We start from the raw sequence: 21,393 nt of genomic DNA, 5'->3' as shown, positions 1-21,393 counted from the left end.
CCTTGGACGATTTCCTTATGGGCTTCTCATAAGAATTCGTCCACCTCTTGATTTAAGATAATCCATGGCCTAAATTGCAATTATCTTATAATTACAATTCCAGTCCCTTAAGTTTAATTAATCTCTTTTAGTCACAAAACTAATTACCAATTAATTATTGACTAATATTAATTAAACAATATGATTTCTCCTTTAATATATTATTCTCATAATATATTAATAAATCATATTTAATCATTTCTCTTCATAATTCATCCTATCAAGTTGCTTTGGTGAAGGCAACCCAAAAAGACCATGCACCATCGGGTCAAGTACATACCAAAATAGTTATGGACTTAGACACTAATCCAACAAGAATAACTAGAGAATTTTGTAGAGTAAGATTGAGCTAAAGAATAGTGTATTATGTGCAGAATACAAGTGTCAATTTATACTCTAAGCTAGCTAACAAGATATCTGATATTTCTAGGATCCTCTATGACCAGCTTCATGAACATTATTTGACCAAGTATTCTGGGTCTTTTGCATTGTTGAAACGCTTTTTCGTTAAGAATAGGTCTTCATTTGACTATTTCTATACATAAGTTAGTTATAGACGAAATATGACCGTTATAAGTAATAATAATAATAATAATAATAATAATAATAATAATAATAATAATAATAATAATAACAATAACGGTAATTAGTTGGGATCTTGATGTTGCTGAGTATCCTGGATATTTGAGGATCCTGGATGTTGTAAGGATCCTGGTCCCAACAATGGGAATTTTCTTTCTTTGGTAAAAAGATCAAAACAAACTGTAAAAAAACAAGGAAAAACATGCAAATTCAAATTACATTGCTATTTACTACATTTACCAAGTCGTCATAATTCAGATTTTGGACGCAAAAAAATAAGTGATAGAAAAGATGGCTTATTAAAGGTTAAGAGATGGATTGGGATTCCTTTTTCTAATGGCAAGTAAAAAGCTATTTCTAATGACAAATAAACATTAACCATAAAAAGACCACAATGCCCTTTATTTCTAATTTTTCCCAGTACTTTAGATTATCACATTGATATATTGTCCTCATTGCCTTGTAAAATCATAAAAATCCATACAAGCTTTAATAATCCAATCTCATTTGACAATTGACAATGATTAGAGAAAGACTACATTGCCCTTTTATCTTATTTTCACAAATTCCATCAAAATCAATAAAAGGACCAAAATAACCTTATTATAATTTTATTGCACCATTCCTTAGAAATATAAAACCATTCCTTTTTTTTTACCACTCATACTCATACTTCTTTTTTTTTTAATCTAAACAAACATGATAAGTTTGATACATAAAACACATGAAGCAATTTATAAGCTTCAAAATTTTGTCATAGCATAATTTAAAATTAGTATTCTTGTCTAATCCTTATCTATTCTAAAAATTTATAAAAGAGACCTCTTTTGGAAATAGAACTAAAAAAATGCAATTATGTTTATTAATTTATTAATAAACTATAATGTTGTAAGAGAGGGATATGGAAATCACCTCCATCAGTCTCCATAAAATGCGACAAAAGAATTTAGCTTCTTTCATAGTTTAATGTAGTGACATTAAGGCACCTAAAAAATTTGTAATTACCTACACAACATGAACGAAATATATATATATATATATATATATATATATATATATATATATATATATATATATATATATATATATATGATTTTCCAATAAGAAATAGAAGCATAACTAACCATACATGTGGAACATTGTTAGGGACATAAAAGAGAACCATATTAGAGTTGAGTGTCCCATTGTAATGTGTGCAAGAGGCATCCCTAAAGCCATTACAATCATTGTTGCCACTGTCTTTTAGCTTCCTTCTTTATAAATATTTTAATTTTTTGTTTTATTATTATTCTGTTCTTATTATATAGCCAATATAAAATAAAGAAAACTATATTTGCAGCTACATTTCTGCTGCATTATTCCGGAGAGCAAAATGTTGGGTCAAAGCAGCTCTAGTTGAATTCCTAATTAACTTTCTTTCCTAGCTGCAAGCTGTCCTCCAACCACTGATAACAGAGAATGATCTGCAAAATATCATAACACATGTTATTAAGAAATTCTATATTAATAGAAACATGATTCCAAATTATGAGTCTGATCGATAATGGTCATCTTATGTCGTTTTGAATTTCCCCCAAAATTCAAGATTCTAGGTTTTACTTTATTTTGTTTTTCAATGAAGAAATCAAGGATTTCATTCGATCATGACTTAGTTGGAAGAAACACACTGTTGACCAAAGCTTTCGTTGAGGATTTTTATTGTACAGTTGGTGTTCAAAACTAACAAAAAGCACAAAGAACATAAAGATACAGACCTTTATCCATGGAATTTCATATGGCTTCATTGTTGGGTGCTTTATTTCAAGGTCCTGCCATTTCATGGCTTGTAAGGATGAAAAATTAGAAAGTTAGTGAAGGATTCGAGCTTTTGACATAATATTAACACATAAAAGCAAGTAGAGGAATTAAAAATAGGTTGAAGGTGGGTGGGATGGTTTAGGGTGGTGTCGACTGTGGTGGCGGCGGTCATTTGGTGTGATCAGTGCTTTAGGCTAGGGTGGTTTCACCGGAACCCGGACCGAAGGCGGTGACAACAATAGCTAAGGCTAGGGTTTGCGTTTGTTTGCGGTATAGACAAAAAGAGGAAGCAAGAGTTGGTGGCGCGGCTGGTGGTTTGCTGTCGGTAAACGACCATTCATATAGAGAAGTCAAATCTCGGGATGAGGGGGACAACGATAGGAGAAATCAAAAGCAGAGAGAAAGGCACATGATTTGATTGCAGAGAATGGAAGTGAAAGCGTATACACGAAGGTGGTCGTCAAAGGCAAAGAGGGAGTGGGAGTAGGGGTTCTCTGTCTGTCGCCTCCGATTGTTTCACTTTGCTCCGTTTGTCATACCGCCTCAGATTGTTTCGATTTTAAAATCCACACACAAGAAGCGGATAAGCAAAAATGGTATTTATCCTAGAATCGATGAAAAAAGCAGTGCTTAACAGGTGTATGTACACCCATCTCGTTTTTATTGGCTAACTCTGGCGGTGACCTTTAAGGGCAGAGAGTAAATGGTAAAAACCTAAAAGAACAAACAAAGCCAAAATATGACACACCACTATAAACGAAGGATCATTTCTGCCAAACCACCATATAGTTTACTGTTCCTAAGAATTGTCCAATTGTAATATATATATATATATATATATATATATATATATATATATATATATATATATATATATATATATATGTTTAGGTTATTTTGTTTTTGCTAACTATTCTGTGCCAGAATGCACAGATCTACACCATCGGATGTAATATAATCAATGGTCCTGGTCTAACAGTCTAAGATATCACAATAAGGTAGCATGTACAATATAATCACCTAATTTTCAACATAAGGGTATTTTGGACAAATAACTATATTTAAAAAAAGAAATTTTTGAAAATTTAGGGATAATTAATTCTCCTAATTTTAAAAATCTGAATTTTTTAAAGTAATTCAATATTAATTGATTTAATTCTAATGTATTTTTTATAATAACCGAATTTATTCTGTCAGAATGATATTTTGTTAAAATGATATATTCTTTGAGAATACCAGAAAACATATTGAATGCTAGAATACATATTCCTATAGAATGAATATCAGTTCATATATTGAAACATTCTTTTAATTCAGGTCATTCTAACAGAATACGTTTATGAGTATCTTGAAACATTCTTGAACCATAAAAGAATAAATATTCTGACAGAATACATATTTTGAAGGAATGAACTTCTTGAAAATAACAAATTCTTGAACCATCAATTGAAGAATAAAAACAAAAATTACACTAATTCTTAAAGAATATGGGTAACAATTGCTAAGAATTACATTTATTGTTAAAAAAATAAAACTAAGGACAGTTAAAAATTGATAAAAAAAAAACATCAAAATCTAACAAAAGACACAAATACATTCTAAAAGAATATTGTTGGTGAGAATCACTTTCAATTTTGCAGTCCGTTCTTCAAGCATCTGTGAAACGAAATCCAATTGTAGTTTAGAACCCAATAACACATTAGCAAATGAAAAATAAAAAACTAAAGTCGCTTGTACAAATCTGAAGACCTATGAATTGCTCCAAAATCCATAACCAATAATTGTAGAAAATGCACAAATTAGTGATGAAATATCATGATTCGATTCCAACAGAATTGAAATTCTTGATTCCATTCCAACAGAACTGGATTCAATTATGGCAGAATGACCCCTCACCAATATTATATATTAATGCAAAATAAAATTTTAGAATGTTAAACAAACCAAAAAAAATGGATTGATGTGAGTGCAACAGAAAACTACTATATTAAAATAAAAGAAGTGACCAAAATTTTATTGTGAATCAATAGGTAAAAAATGAATTCTTAATTGATCAAAATCATTTTGATCATCAAAATAAAATTCATAATTTGAAAGGTGAGGATTTAAATGTACTGGGTTTAGGAACGAAGACGTTAAAGCTTCCATGGATGATGTTCAACAGCACCTCAGGGGCATGGGTATTCAACATCCAGTAATGGAACTAACATATTAACGATTCAGTGATATTACTCAATTTAACACTTTTGACAATCAAAACAAACATCTCAAGACAAACAAACTTATATAAATAAATTGTTGCAGAACAACTCACGATTAAAGCACTAGCACTTAAATCAAGACAATAGGAAGAATACTTATTAGAAGGTTTAGGCCTCATATAGAGAAACTATAAGAAAGGAAAAAACCAATATACCTAGTTGCGATTGCGACTGAAGAACGGTAGATTTTGGAGTCGTCGGTGGTAGAGCTGTTGATTAAGAAATTGAAAGCAGCCGGTGTACTATCCGAACCTACAACTATTCGGTACTTGCATAGTTTCTTGAAGCCCTTTGATTCCTTGAAGAATGAAGAATTTGGTGGTGGTGTGTATGTACGAGTGGTGATCAGCGATGAAGATGATGGTGAAACTGTGAAGCCGACTCCTTTGATTTCTTTTTCTTTTGTAGGTAAAGAAGACATGAGATAAAAGAAAGAGATTAGGTCAAACCTGATTATTTTGTTTCCTTAATTGAAGGGATTTAATTAAATGATCTCATTAATTGAATGTGTCAAAAACCCAAAAATACCCTTATTTATTTAATAAATTATTTAATTATTTGCTAAATTGTGATTGTTGCATTTAGGAACACAATATTTGCTAGAAACATTTGAATATATATATATATATATATATATATATATATATTACGATTAGATGAAAATAAAATGATTATATTATCTTTTTTTAGTTATTATTGGTCAACTTAAAAGCTTTTTAACTTCATTTGAAAGTTGTAGAAGAGATGTGTAACTATCGAAGTATATATTAATACAAAATATGAGAGTGTTTTCTAAAATACGAGGATGTATGAAAGCGAACAGAACATGAAACTAACAGGAAAAGAATTTATAGTATATAAATGAGTAATTTTTATTCTAATCTAGAGTCCAATTTGTTGGTTTTATCGTACATAAAACATAATAAAATAATTGCTAGTTTATATACATTAGTTGTAAGATCCATGTATTATATGGATTAATTTAAGAAAAAAATTAAATATAAATGTCAAAATATTTGAAAGCTTTGAATTTATAAGAAAATAAGAAAAATAATGACTTATTATAATAAAAATGTTTTTATCTTTTATATTTAAAGAATAATTTAAATAAATAAACAAAATAAATTAATAAGTTTTAATTTTAGGAATCTTGAAATTAAAAGGTAAGTTGATTAATGAAATTGATATTCATTTATTACTACATTTATTGCAATTATTATATTAAAATATTATATGAAATTTAATAAAATAGAAAACTCATAGAATGACATGCAGATAAAAAAAATTAATTCAAAATAACCACAAAATGACATTTAATAAATTGAATGAAAGTATGACAAGTGAAAGAAAAAAAAACAACCTTTCATTTATTAGAGTAAAAATAAGATTCAACGACAACAATTCTTTTGAGATAAAAACGATACTATTAATTAAAAATCTTGAACACAATAATACAACATGATTTAAATTTTCATTAGCCTTTAATCACTTTCCTCTTTTAGAAACTTATTTAATAAATTTTAAATGCATTAAATCTGAATCTCATGTCCAATACATTCATAGCTTGACAACAAATATTTAGGTTTATGATTTTCTGGTTATTAAAAAAAATCTTGTTGTCTCTTTTGGTGGATCAATTATTGTTGTGGGATAAAGTCACTACCATAAAACAACAAATTCAAATGTTTATTGAAGTTCGGTTGGATTACATGACCAAGTGCATGCCTATCTATATAAGTACAGCTAAGTTTGGTTTTTAAAGTAAATTAAAGTACTTATTGGGATAATGAAAGTTAGGATTAGATTATGTTATTGGTAATTCAGCCAAAAAAAAGTGGTTTAACTTTGACACAAGATGTCAATAATTAGTAGCAAACTGTTCTCTTGGCCATTGGTATTAGTGGGTTAGATTCTTTACCATGATTCTAATTTATAGAAATAATCATTTCTATCGATCCCAAGAAATTGATCTGTATAATCTTAACCATAAAGTGAAAAAATAAATTGAACTTACTATATATACTTTATCTAACAACATCTCGAGCTAAATAACTTTAACTATAAAGTTAAGAAAATAAACATCAACAAAATTAATTGAAAGATTGTAGCTAGTAGTTGAAAATCGAAATTTATATCTTTTATTTATATATGAAAGCTCAGTAAAAATAACAAAATGTTTTCAAAACAGGTAAAATTATATAAAATAACATCTTCTTAAAATATAAAATAGAAACATATTTTAGAAAATGGTAATTAAATAAGGGATATCTCCAGAAAAGTCTTAATATTTTAGGTAAATTTTTATTAAAGTCCTAAATGTTATGTTTTGAATAAAAAAGTCCTGACTTTTTCACCTATTGAATAAAAAAGCTCAACAAAACCGGTTATTTTATTCATTTTAGCCCTTATTGACAACTAAATTGTTAATTTTTCGAGAATAATAGGACTTTTTTTGCAGATTTCGTCAAAATTTTTATGTCATGTATAAACATATTTTTTACATATCTATATCTATTTTTACGTATTTTTGTATTTTATATATATATATATATATATATATATATATATATATATATATATATATATATATATATATACACACACACACATATTTTTATGTATTTTAAATGAGGTTAATGTCATAAAAACCCTCAAATTTTCAGGGTTTTGTCGTTTTTGCCCAAAGTTTAATTTTATGTCCGTTTTTACCCTAACATTTTCCAAAAAATGTTCGGTTTTACCCTTTTACTGGTGATAACAGGTTACCATTATATTAGCTTCGCAAAAAAACCCTTAAGTTAATAGTTTTTTACGTTTATACCCTTAAGTTTATTTTTTTTTACACTTTTAACCTTTGTATTTTTTTTTCATATTATATGTATTCATTAAGAAAAATTATATTTATATACGAAAAGAATTTACCTAAATATTGTATTTACATTTTTTTCAATGTTATTTCTTCATATATATATATATATATATATATATATATATATATATATATATATATATATATATATATATATATATATCCTTGTGTATGTATGAGTTTTTTCTTGGATAAACCATTTAAGATGTAAAAAAAGCACAAATTAATATGATTTTAGAACTATAAGTACATATTTTTATGCATTTAAAAATATACATATCAATAAAATAAAAAATTAAAAAAAAAAAAAAAAAAACTTGTTGACTCGTAAACATGTTTATATAAGTATATACATATATTTTTAGAAGTGTAAATATGTATTTTGATATATGTTTTTTTAAAAGTATAAATAAATTTTTAGAAGTATAGATACATATTTATATATAAAAATGTAAAAATATGTATTTATACTTCTAAAAACTATATCTATAAAACACGTATTCATAATTCTAAAAATATTATCTATCTTTTTAAATGGTATAACCTTGCAAACACACACACACACACACAAAAACATATATATATATATATATATATATATATATATATATATATATAACATTAAAAAAATATAAATACAATATTTAATTAAACATTTTTTCGTATATAAATACGATTTTTCTGTATGAATACATATATTATAAAAAAAATATTGAAGGTAAAAGTGTAAAAAAATTATAAACTTAAGGGTAAAAACGTAAAAAGGGTAAACTTAAGGGTTTTTTTTGAATTTAATATAATGGTAACCTGTGTTATCACCGGTAAAAGGGTAAAACCGAATATTTTTTTCGAAAATGTTAGGGTAAAAACGGACATAAAATTCAACTTTTAAATGTATAAACGTATATTTTTACTTATTTATATGTATTTTTAACCATTTTACATATTTTTTTTATGTATTTTTATGTGTTATTTTTATGTATTATGTATTTATATATATTTTTACGTATTTATGTGTTTTTAAGCTTTTTATATAGATGTTTATGTATTTTAAGTGTATAAACGTATTTTTTTACGTATTTATCTATTTTTAAGTATATTACATATTTTTTGTGTATTAAGTATTTATGTATTTTTTTTAAGTTTTTTATATAGATGTTTTTGTATATTTATGTATTTGAATGTATAAGCGTGTTTTTTTTTTTGTATTTTTTATGTATTTTACATATTTTTTTATGTGTTTTTATGTGTTTCTTATATATATATATATATATATATATATATATATATATATATATATATATATTCGTATTTATGTAGTGTTTTTAGTTCTCTTATATAGATGTTTATGTATTTTTATATATATTAAATGTGTAATTGTATTATTTTTACGTAAAAAAATATATAAACACGTAAAAATAATACAATTAAAATTTAATATACATACAAACATCTATATAAGAAAACTAAAAAATACATAAATACTCAAAAATACATATAAATACATAAAAAACACATAAAAACACACAAAAATATATGTAAAATACTTAAAAACTACATATAAATACGTAAAAAAGTATGTCTATACATTTAAAATACATAAATATACAAAAACAACTATATAAAACACTTTAAAAAAAAATACATAAATACGTAACACATAAAAAAATATGTAAAATACTTAAAAATAGATATAAATACATAAAAAATACGTTTATATATTTAAAATACATGAACATCTATATAAAAAGATTTTAAAATACATAAATACGTAAAAATACATAGAAATACATATAAATACATAATACAAAAAAAATAACACATAAAAATACATAAAAAAAATATGTAAAATGGTTAAATACATATAAATAAGTAAAAAAATACGTTTATACATTTTAAATACATAAAAATACACAAATATATACATATAAAAGCATAAAAAATACACAATTGTGTAAAAATAAATATAGATATGTAAAAAATATGTTTATACATTAAATAAAAATTTGGACGAAATCTGAAAAAAAATCTCATTAATTTCGAAAAACTATCAATTTGTCCCATGACCTGCTGAACAGGTCAAAAAAAGACTAAAGTAAATAAATTTGTCGGTTTCTTGGGCTTTTCTATCCAAAATGTGAAAAAGTCGAAACTTTTTTATTTAAAAAATAAAATTTAGAATTTTATTAAAAATTTGCTCAAAATATTAGAATTTTTCTGGAGATATCTCATTAAATAACTAATTCATAATTACCATCAGTCATCAATCTTCAAGACAAAAAACTAACCTTCTTTGGTGACTCTTCCAATTCATAATTAAATCAATTTACAAATATATGAAAGAGTCAAATTTAAAATTTTAATTAAAACTCTGATGGTGTACACTAGGACATGACTTGTTTTCCAAGCTTAATTTAAGATGGAAAAAATTGGATAAGACATTAACCAAAGGACAAAGTTAAATGGGCCCCATGGCACACTAATAGGACTACACCACGTTACATTTGAGATAAATCGCTTTTAATTATATGCTATTTGGCTTAAAGTAGAAAAAAAAGATCCCACTAATCACATGGGAGATTATCATTTAACAAATATAATGCTACACTTTTCAAGAAATTGCAAAGTGAGGCCCTCTTAATCTATGTTCTTGATCATTTATTCAAACTTCACTTTGGAAGTTTCTAATATGTTTAAACAAACACCGTTATTACAGATAACTATAATTATTATTATTATTTAAGGGTGACAACTCTCGATTCAACCTGTAACCCGATATTGACCTAACCTGAAAATAAATTGGTTTGGGTTGAGATTTTTAACCCGCCAACCCACCAACCCATTTATTTTATGGGTTGGGTTGGGTTTATCTGTTTGGGTTCACGGGTCAACCCGTCAACCCGTGTATATATATATATATATATATATATATATATATATATATATATATATATATATATATATATAGCTAGGTTTAAATGTGGATTGACATATATTGTGTGGACATTTGGATAATGCTATTATGTGAGAATTACAAAGAAAATATATCGTTTGATAATATGAATACGTTCAATCTTATATAATTATTTTAATTATTAAACAATTTCACTAATTAAATCGTCTATAAGGTTATTATACACTTTTTAAAATTATTCTCATTCTGTCAAAATGTTATCAGGATGTTTATTGAGTTGTATTCTGTAAGAATTAAAATAAATAAAAAACGATAAATGAGAACAAAAATGAATTAGAATTGGTGAGAATCTAATAAAATAACAATAGTTATGTGAGATTGAACGTATTCACATTACTAAACAACATATTCTCTTAGTAATTTTCATTAAATAACATTATCCACACGTCCACACAATAGTTGTTCATCCATATTATAAACTAGTCCAATATATATATATATATATATATATATATATATATATATATATATATATATATATATATATTTATTAATTAAATTTGATTTCCATCTGTATTCGTAATATTAGGTATCATTGTATTCCTTCCGTATTCATATGTGACTAATCTGCATTTGTGTTTCGTTAATCAGAAAAAAAATACATGTTGTTATTTCACGAGTAACGAACGAAAACATATCCATTTTTTATGATTGTTTTCATTTTTTATTTTTATTTGGATGTTATTGACTTTATAAATTTATATTGAAAACATTTTTTTTATGTTAATTACTTTAATCATTTTATGAATTTATGTTGAAAAAACCTTATTTTTTAAAATATGTTGTTTATTTATTAAACAGGTTATATGTATTGTTTATACTTAAACGGGTTATACGGGTTTTCCAACCCACCAACCAATGACTCGCCAACCCGTCAACCCATATATTATATGGGTTGTGTTGAGTTTATGTTTTCTGACCAGCCAACCCGTCAACCCAAATCCAACCCAATTGTCAGGCATATTATTATTATTATTATTATTATTATTATTATTATTATTATTATTATTATTATTATTATTATTATATGTTTATATTATTTAAATAAAAACAATCTACCAAATACCAATCACATATGTATTATATCATAATCATTTCTATATTTATGTATTAATTATCTCTGTAGAATGTTGTAACATCCCCCTCTGGCACGAGGACTTCCCAGGGGGTCACCTATCCTGGTACTACTCCCACCCGAGCACGCTTAACTGCAAAGTTCTTATGGGATCTGCTGCCCTCACGGCTTTAAAACGCGTTGTTACAAGGAAGGTATCCACACCCCTTATAAGGAGTGTTTAGTTCTCCTTCCAAGCCGATGTGGGATCAGATCTAACCCATTTTCACCCCCCATGAAAGTGGGTTAGATCTGATCCCACATCGGCTTGGAAGGAGAACTAAACACTCCTTATAAGGGGTGTGGATACCTTCCTTGTAACAACGCGTTTTAAAGTCGTGAGGGCAGCAGATCCCATAAGAACTCTACAGTTAAGCGTGCTCGGGTGGGAGTAGTACCAGGATGGGTGACCCCCTGGGAAGTCCTCGTGCCGAGTGGCCCAAAGCGGACAATATTGTAATACGTGCCAGAGGGGGATGTTACAAATGGTATCAGAGCTAGGGCACGGGTCGATGTGTTCGACGGGGACGTCGAACCCTATAATGGGGGGTGAAAGTGGGTTAGATCTGATCCCACATCGGCTTGGAAGGAGAACTAAACACTCCTTATAAGGGGTGTGGATACCTTCCTTGTAACAACGCGTTTTAAAGTCGTGAGGGCAGCAGATCCCATAAGAACTTTGCAGTTAAGCGTGCTCGGGTGGGAGTAGTACCAGGATGGGTGACCTCCTGGGAAGTCCTCGTGCCGAGTGGCCCAAAGCGGACAATATTGTGATACGTGCCAGAGGGGGATGTTACAAATGTTATGTAGTTTTGGGGTTTTCTAGTAGAATCAATCAATCAAGTTGTTGACAAATATCATAAGGCATAGAATAAAGTGTGTGATAGAATTATTAGAATCTTAAGTTTATATCACCCATCAAAGATTTAAGTTGGTGGAGGGTCTTCATAAGAGCTCCAAACATCTGAAAAGAGGAAGAATCTGGAAGAAATAGCGAGAATACACAGTCACAGCATAACGATCTTTATTCTACTTGATAACAGGTGAACAACGGTGTTCCTTTCTTCATGCAAGCTAAAGAACTCTTCAATCATCATCTTAACCAAAGCATCCAGAAGCTTCTTGTACTGTGGACCAATATCAGCAGAATGCAAAACCTGAAACATGGATTCCTTCAGATGCTTTACCAATGATTCTAGTTTGATTGGATCAGACTCTTCTGTTGTGGCTTCATCATGAGTTACTGAATCAACATGGAACACAGAAGCTTCAGCAGTTATTGGGGAGGATGAAAATGGAGTTGTTTCAAGAGTTGATATGGATGACAGAGCAGGCGATGTGCATGACAATGGAGTTACTTGTGATGAGATTGGAATTACAGACGTTGGTGAAGTGAATTGATTCAAAGACGCAATGTACCTCTGAAACATATCTAAATTACTACAAATTGAAATCTTAAAACAAAATTATAGCACACAATGATCACCTCTAAAAGCATTAAATTGCTACTGAATTAGATCTACTCAAAAAATCTATTTCTAACGTAAATTGGTGTGTTTGCGATTACATGCTTAAACTTATTGAACGTTGGGTGAGTAACATCCATATCATTTGCAGATTTCAACAGATCTAGAATTTGACTCAACGATGATTGAAATTTGAAAGTGTTAATTAGATTAACAATATACCTCGATGGAATCATTCGATTGATCTTTACCGAACACGAAAGCCTCTGAGATCGGAGCAATCTCAACCGACTCTTCTGGATTTTCAATCGCCGATTTGTTAGGAATCAGAGTTTGATCGGAAGTTAAGCTCATTGTGCCGATCTGATCATACCAAAAGAACAAGTGACGAGAAGAACGATTGAAATTGAAACAATTAAATAAGCGCAATGAATTTATAATCAAATCAATATAATGGATTCTATATACCTCTACGGTAGAATGATCAGTGTCAACAGATCCTGAAATCAATGAGACCTTCTAAATTGGCTCCTTCTCCGGTAAGTTTAAGCCAGCATCACCCTCAGTAACAGAATTTAGAACAGAACTCAAGTTCTTCTTGATGCTCTGTTACGTCAAATTAAAACAAAAGTATATACAAAACATTCAGATCATTCATTCAAAACATAGAGAAATTGTTACTTATTGAGATTGTTTGACCTTTTGTTGCTAATGATGGAGCTTCTTCAATGCAGCATTCATCTGTTTAGCCTTGCGATTGGAAGGAAGTAGTAGATGTTCCTTCTTTGGTGTTTGAATTTCATGATTATCCTCTCTCATCTCTCTCTCAAACACGCAAAAATAAAGGTCGTTCTTCGCGCCAGAATTTTGAAAGCTGTTTATTTATATATTAGTAGGCAATTGCGATATTGTAAGAGAATATACTATGGCCCATAAGTTTTAATTCGAAATGGGCTTGAATGATCAAACTTAAAGTGGGCCGAACTCTTTAGACCAAAAGCTTTTGATGGATTTAGTTCATTTCATTTTGATATAGATATTCTGATGTTTTGTCACGCATTTGGAAAAACTTTTTGGTTATTATAGTTTTAAAGATTCTTTTTTTATTCATTAAAGCCGATTTCTTTAAATTTTTTTTATCCTGAATTTAAAGTTTCCTTGCAATTTTGATCTTTGAAACCAATATCATTAATTTTAATCCATAAAGTTATGTTAAAATTGATTGTTTTGCCACATAGACATTAGGACAGGTTTATATGAACTGCTCAGATGACATGGTATATATATATATATATATATATATATATATATATATATATATATATATATATATATATATATATATATATATATATATATGACAAAATTGCAAAAACGGTCACTGTGGTATGTATTTTTGAGGGTTTTAGTCCAACCCACAATTTTTGATTGATGGTTCTTTTGAGCAAGTTGTAATGCGTTTTTGGTCCCTCTGAATAGTGAAATGACCGTAATACCCTTGGGTTATTTATTTTTCATTTCTTCATTTTTTTAAATCTAGATACTTATTTATTTACTTAACTAATTAAAAAAAATAAAAGTCTCTCTCTCTCTCTCTCTCTGTAATTGTGGCGTCCTTTCTTCTCTGATGTTCCCTTTTCTTCTCCTGCTATTAACAACTAAATGCTAGAATCCAATTTGAAACCATAGCTCATAATCCCTTATAATTAATAGTTATAACCTTTGAGTTGTATACATTTAATTTAGTAAATAATTATGAAAAATCAAAAACCACCATGAAAATGTTGCATATAATGATCGAAAACCCCCCACTCTCTTATCCATCCACACTAGGCAAGCCTTCAGATAATTTGAGACCCACCCCATTTGTACCATCTGAATCAAATCACAACTATAAACAATAGCAAGTATGCTCATTCTTCAATCGATCTTTAGGTCTGGATAAAAGATGAAAAGAAACACCAGGCATTGGATGAGTACCTGCCTCTCCTCCATGTAGGTGCAAAAACAGCGCCAATGTGTCTTCAGTGGAATCCATTTTAGCGGAGCTAGATATTATTGTGGTCCAACTGTTCACGTTTTTGTCAGTAAATTCATCTAACACGTGGCGGACGTGATTCAAGTTGCAAGAGACGTGATACCTTCTAATCAAACTATGCAACTAATGCAAATCCAGGTCTAAACATTCTTTTATGGGTTGAATATGTACCAGTTTGAAAATGTAAGCGATTGTTTGTTGGAACAAACCTAGAGAAGAAAGTGGAAGTTTGTTTATGAATTGGTATATACTTGACCTCTACTCTCCCTTAATTGTAACAGGTATATACTTTACATGTACTCTCCCTTCATGTTGGTCTCGGGAACAGGGGGTATAAGAAGATAGAAGAATGTGAAAGCGGATGAAGGCAGGTAGTAGTTCCTGATGATGGGTTGGTTTGATAGCTAAACTAAGTGGGTAGTTTGGTGTTGGTCGAGTCCAGGTAATGATGGGAGACTGATGGTAGCTTCATGTTACGTTGATGATTTCAGCCTGGTTCAAGGTCGACGATGTGAAGAATATTTCGGGATAAGGTAAGGATGGAAACTTCTATATTGAGCCCTAATTTAAATGAGAGGGGGGGGGGGTTGTGGGTCCCATATTTAAATTTAATAAAACATTAAATTAAATACAAAAAAACCTAAAAAGTATTAGAAGCGTAATTTAGTCTTTTCAGTTTTTCAAGGGACCAAAAACGAAACGAAACTAGTCCAAAAGGACCACAAAACCAAAAAAAAGTCATGGTTTGGACTAAAACCCCAAAAATGCATACCACAGGTACCTTTTTTGCAATTTTGTCTATATATATATATATATATATATATATATATATATATATATATATATATATATATATATATTAAAATACGACTTTCTATAAAAAATCTTATGTACTTTTCTAATACCTTTTGTAAGATCACACTTCTTCCACCGGTTTCCATTTATAAAGTTCACTTCTACATCCTATTTTTTTTCCAATTAGTCGTTGGGTTAACCCTTATTCTAGTGATCTAAGGGGTTTAAGTATTTCGGATAATGACTACAATAATCGAAATTTTTGATAATTTATTCTATCATTAGGTGTGAAACCCGTGTATTACACGAGTTTATTAAAAAATTAAATATAAATTTATAAACCTTAAACAATTGGTAAATTAATACTTTTACATATATAAAAATCTTGGAAAATTTTCATATATACCCTTAATAAATATCAAAATATTATATTTGCATAATCTAATATCTAAATATCGTATATACCCTTTATAAACATTCAAAATATCATATTTGTCAAAATCTTTTTTTTTTTTTTATCATTTTTAAATAATTTTATAATGAATTACTTCAACTTAAAATTATTATAATTATAAGAAAATATAAAATACCCATAATAACCCTAAACATTATTTTTCGGCTACTCTCACTCGATCCTTTATTTTGCTCTCCCATCGTATATGTTGATACATTCACGTAGACACATAGGGTTATCTACCTCTTCCCTGAATTCACTTAAATCGTATGGAGTTTTACGTTTGTGTATATCATTCATCTCTTTGCTTCTATGTTTATTCTCAAATCAACAATTTAAACATTTTTCTATTGCATCAAATGTGGTTTTTAACGTTTATTTACTTTCTGAAGTCGTACTAACATTCAACATATATGCCTTAGTGTAATGGTTTCAAAATCATGGTTAAATCATCTCAAAATTTTTGTTTTACATATAAATCGTAGTTTTTGTGGCTAATTAGTCTTTTAGCAAGCTTATAATTACTATCGATCAATATCCTGAACGAGATTTAAGTTCATATATGCACTTTCATAGGAAAGAACAAGTGATATGATAATATGATGGATTTTTTCTAGTTGTAAAGGAACTATTAAATCTTTTGTTGTAATTCAAATTAAAAAAAAGCTAGGTTTATTATTACAAACCAAATGATATTGATGTAGTGGAATCTGCAAAAGTTATAAGTCTTAACTCTTTACAATAAGGGCTAATGTCATAAAAGTAGGAAATATTCGGTTTTATCCTTTTTCATATTTTAGGTGTGTTAAAACCGCAACTTTGCATGGACTTTTGCATTCTTACCCTTCTAACGTATTTCCAAGTTAATAGAGGGTTAAGTACACACATGGTCTGCCACATGGTTCTGATTTGGCTGACATTGCACCACATAGGCGATAAGGTGTCTCTAACTTTATTTTAAAAATACTAGAGCATTAAGGAGAAAAAGAGGGTAATAAGGAGGGTCGAACTCGGAACCTCCTAGGAGCAACTCCCCCAAAGGGTAATAAGGAGGGTCGAACTCGGAACCTCCTAGGAGCAACTCCCCCAAAGGCGAAGACCATTTCCACTAGGCTGAAAGATTATTTTACAAATTTACTCCTGAAGCTTGAATATAATGTATAATGTTAGACGATTTTCATAATACTATTATTATTATTATTATTATTATTATTATTATTATTAATGAAAGTATACATATAATTTTAAATATATATTTAAATGCATCAAATACTTTTTTATATGTATTTATACATTTTAAAAACGTGTATATATATATATATATATATATATATATATATATATGTATAAATACAATTAAATACATATTTATATATTACATACATATATAAGTATATAAATACATTTTTAAATTGTATAAAGACATACAAATACGTTTTTTATACATATAACCTTTGTATTTGAAAAAAAATCATATTCACATGATAAAATACACATATAATACATACTTATACATAACATTAATTTTTATACATATTTATGTATAACGTCAACTAACTATAATACTAAATATGTTTTTAAAGCATATAAACATATAAATAGGATTCTAAATTGTATAAATACGTTTTTAATATGTATAATCTATATATAAATACATTTTTATATGTTTTTTCATAAAAATTAGTACCGATTTTTATACATATAACATTTTTATTTTAAAAAAATACATAGCAAAGTGATTATATATATATATATATATATATATATATATATATATATATATATATATAATATGTTAAATATGTTTGTACATGTTTAAATATTTAAAGATACACTTTTTAGACGCTTAAATATGTTTAAAAACGTATTTTATAGTTAGTTGACGTTATATATAAATATGTATAAAAACGTTATGTATAAGTATGTATTATATGTATATTTTATCATATGAATATGATTTTTTTTCAAATACAAACATATAAAAAACATATTTATATGTCTTTATATGATTTAAAAACGGATTTATATATATATATATATATATATGTGTGTGTGTGTGTGTGTGTCTGTGTTTACACTTTGTAAACGTGTGTATATATATATATATATATATATATATATATATATATATATATATATATATATATATATATATATATGTATTTATACGCTTTTGTAATATATAAATAAATATAAAAAAGTATTTTATGCATTTAAAGTTATATTTAAAATTATATGTATATTTTCATTAATAATAATAATAATAATAATAATAATAATAATAATAATAATAATAATCGTTTAGCGTTATACATTAAATTTAAACTTCAGGAGTGAATTTACAGATTAATCTTTCAGCCTAGTGGATGTGTCATTTGCGTTTTGGGAGTTGTTCCTTGGAGGTTCCGAGTTCGACCCTCCTTACTACCTAGTTTTCCTCAATGCTCTTCTATTTTTAAAATGAAGTAAGAGACACCTCAACACCTATGTGGCGCAATGTCAGCCAAATCAGCACCATGTGGTAGGCCATGTGTGTACTTAACCCTCTATTAACTTGGGAATCCGTTAGAAGGTTAAGAATGCAATATTAACTTGGGAATCCGTTAGAAGGTTAAGAATGCAAAATTCCATGCAAAGTTGCGGTTTTAAAGGTTAAGAATGCAAAATTCCATGCAAAGTTGCGGTGTTAACGCACCTAAAATATGAAATAGGGTAAAACCGAATATTTCGTGAAAAATTTAAGGACTTTTCTGACATTAGTCTTACAATAATTCTCTTTATAGATCTATACCCAAGCAAGCTATTAGATTTAGGATCTAACAACAATGGAATCTCTGGTTCCATTCCTTCTGCTATTGGTTAGAAAATAGGAAGGGTATTATGAGTATTCCATTTTGTTTTGTAATTATAATGATTTTAAATTAAAATCTACCTTCTCTAATAAACAAAATCTTAAAATGACACTTGTCCTATTTCTAAGTAGGCTAATTGACACGTGATAATTTTTAAAAAAATTCCTAATTTTTGATTTGTTTTAGTATTTCCTTATTTCCTAGAAAGTATTTATAAGGAATTCAAAATTCAAGTTTCCATTATTTTTGGTAATTGTAAAAATCTTTCATTTAAAATTTTAAAAAAATATCCTATCCTAATAACATAAATATTCGAAAAATTAAGAAGTATTTATAAAAAATTTTCAATTTTTCCTTTTTTTTTGGTAATGGTAAACCATCTTTGATTTAAAATTTTATACATCCTATAATCCAATTTCATTTTTTATTTAAAGTTTGAATTTAGTCCCTATACTTTGTTAGTGTACCAACATAAGTCCGTATAACTTTTTTTTTTCAATAACTTTTTACCTATGTAATTACTTTTTTATCTTTAAATTATCAAAAATTATATTAGTTTACCTTCAATCACAAATACGTTTACAATTTTTTTTAACATAATAAATTATTATTGTTAAATTTTAGTTTACAAAATTAATGTTTCATCATTAACATTTAATTTTTTAAAAAAATTTATACATACAAAATGCTTAGTAATAATATACAATAACAATGACTTTATCATATATTTATCTATATACTTTTATATAGTACATATTCTTTTAATAAATCGTCTTTAACACCTTTGGATGTCAAAATTCCATTCAAATTGAAAATGAGACAATTTTCGTTGGCTGTTTGTTTTGGTATGATCATAAATAAAAGTCACTGTCAATCGATGTCAAATGTTGATTTTTTTTTAAATGTAATTTAAAAAAATATAATTTAAAAGATTTTCTTTTTTACTTATCAAATTCATCTGGCTTTACTTACAATCTAAAATACATTGCTTTTTACTATGTTGACATATAATGTTATTTTTGTTTATATAATAAAAAATTTGAACATATCTAGCGTGGTTTCCACGGGTTATAACCTAGTAACTTATTATAAAAATATTTAAAAAATATAATTTGGGCAAATATGATATTTTAAATGCTTATTAAGGGTATATATAATATTTAGCGATTAGGTTGGACAAATATGATATGTTGATGTTTATTAAGGGTATATATGAAATTCACCCAATATTTTAAATAAAACGTTTGAGTGTATTTATGTCATGTGTGTTACATTTAATATTTTGTGTAAGAGTAAATTACATTTAATAGTTTGTATAAGAGTAAATTACATTTATCCTCCATGAATTTGTCGATTTTAGTCCCACCAAATTTTTTTCTTGTAATTTTGGTGCTTTAAGGCTCATTGTAACATTTATTTGTCCCAAATGACTATATTTAGTCTTTTAGTGTAGTTGAATTTTGCAAATGTGGTCCCAAAAGTAATCCTTTCACTTGAAATAGGAAAGATCAGAGTTTACTATGATTAAGGCCTTTTACACCAAAATAGATGTATAATAAAGAAAAGGAAGTGTTCATTTATGTTGATAAATTAAAGTTTGAAGATTTAGAAAGAGATCAAAATATTAAACATCATTTTTATGATCGTATGATCGAATTGCCACTCAAGAAGACGTTTTCAATGAAACAATGTCAAGTTCAAAGAATATAAAATTATCAATTTCATTACATTATTTTATAAAATGTTAATTTTATTTTTTTTAGATGTTTGTGAATATTTGGTACAATCAACTATTGATTGATTTAATATGTGTATATTTGCATACGTTCAACTGCAGTGGAAAGACTTTTACTATTTATGGATATGAAAACAACCATGGACTTACACCGGTTGTTACTTTAGAATTCTAAATTGAACATATGCAAATATACAAACTAAATCCATCAACAGCTGATACCAAATACTGCATAACAAACATTTAAAACAAATAATATTGATATTTTGTTAAAAATATGTAATGAAATTGATTATTTTGTATTTTTTAAACTTACCTTATGTCATTGAAAATGTCTTCTTGAGTGACAATTCTATCAAACACATGATCATAACAATGTAATCTAATCTTTTTATATCTTCCTAAATGTTCAATTGT

General features: G+C 27.4%; 1 long non-coding RNA gene across 1 annotated transcript; it reads right to left on the bottom strand.

The window, feature by feature from the left end:
- Positions 1-383: 383 nt before the first annotated feature.
- LOC145056519 (uncharacterized) lies at positions 384-3,056 on the bottom strand. Its single transcript, XR_013685815.1, has 2 exons — positions 2,376-3,056; positions 384-2,084 (listed from the first exon to the last, which is right to left on the bottom strand). It is a non-coding gene; the product is annotated as an uncharacterized LOC145056519 (long non-coding RNA).
- Positions 3,057-21,393: the final 18,337 nt, after the last annotated feature.

Source organism: Lactuca serriola, chromosome 6, assembly GCF_051521515.1.
Source record: "Lactuca serriola cultivar US96UC23 chromosome 6, Lser_US96UC23_V15, whole genome shotgun sequence".
Lineage (NCBI taxonomy): Eukaryota > Viridiplantae > Streptophyta > Magnoliopsida > Asterales > Asteraceae > Lactuca > Lactuca serriola.
This window is presented reverse-complemented; position numbering and strand designations above follow the sequence as displayed.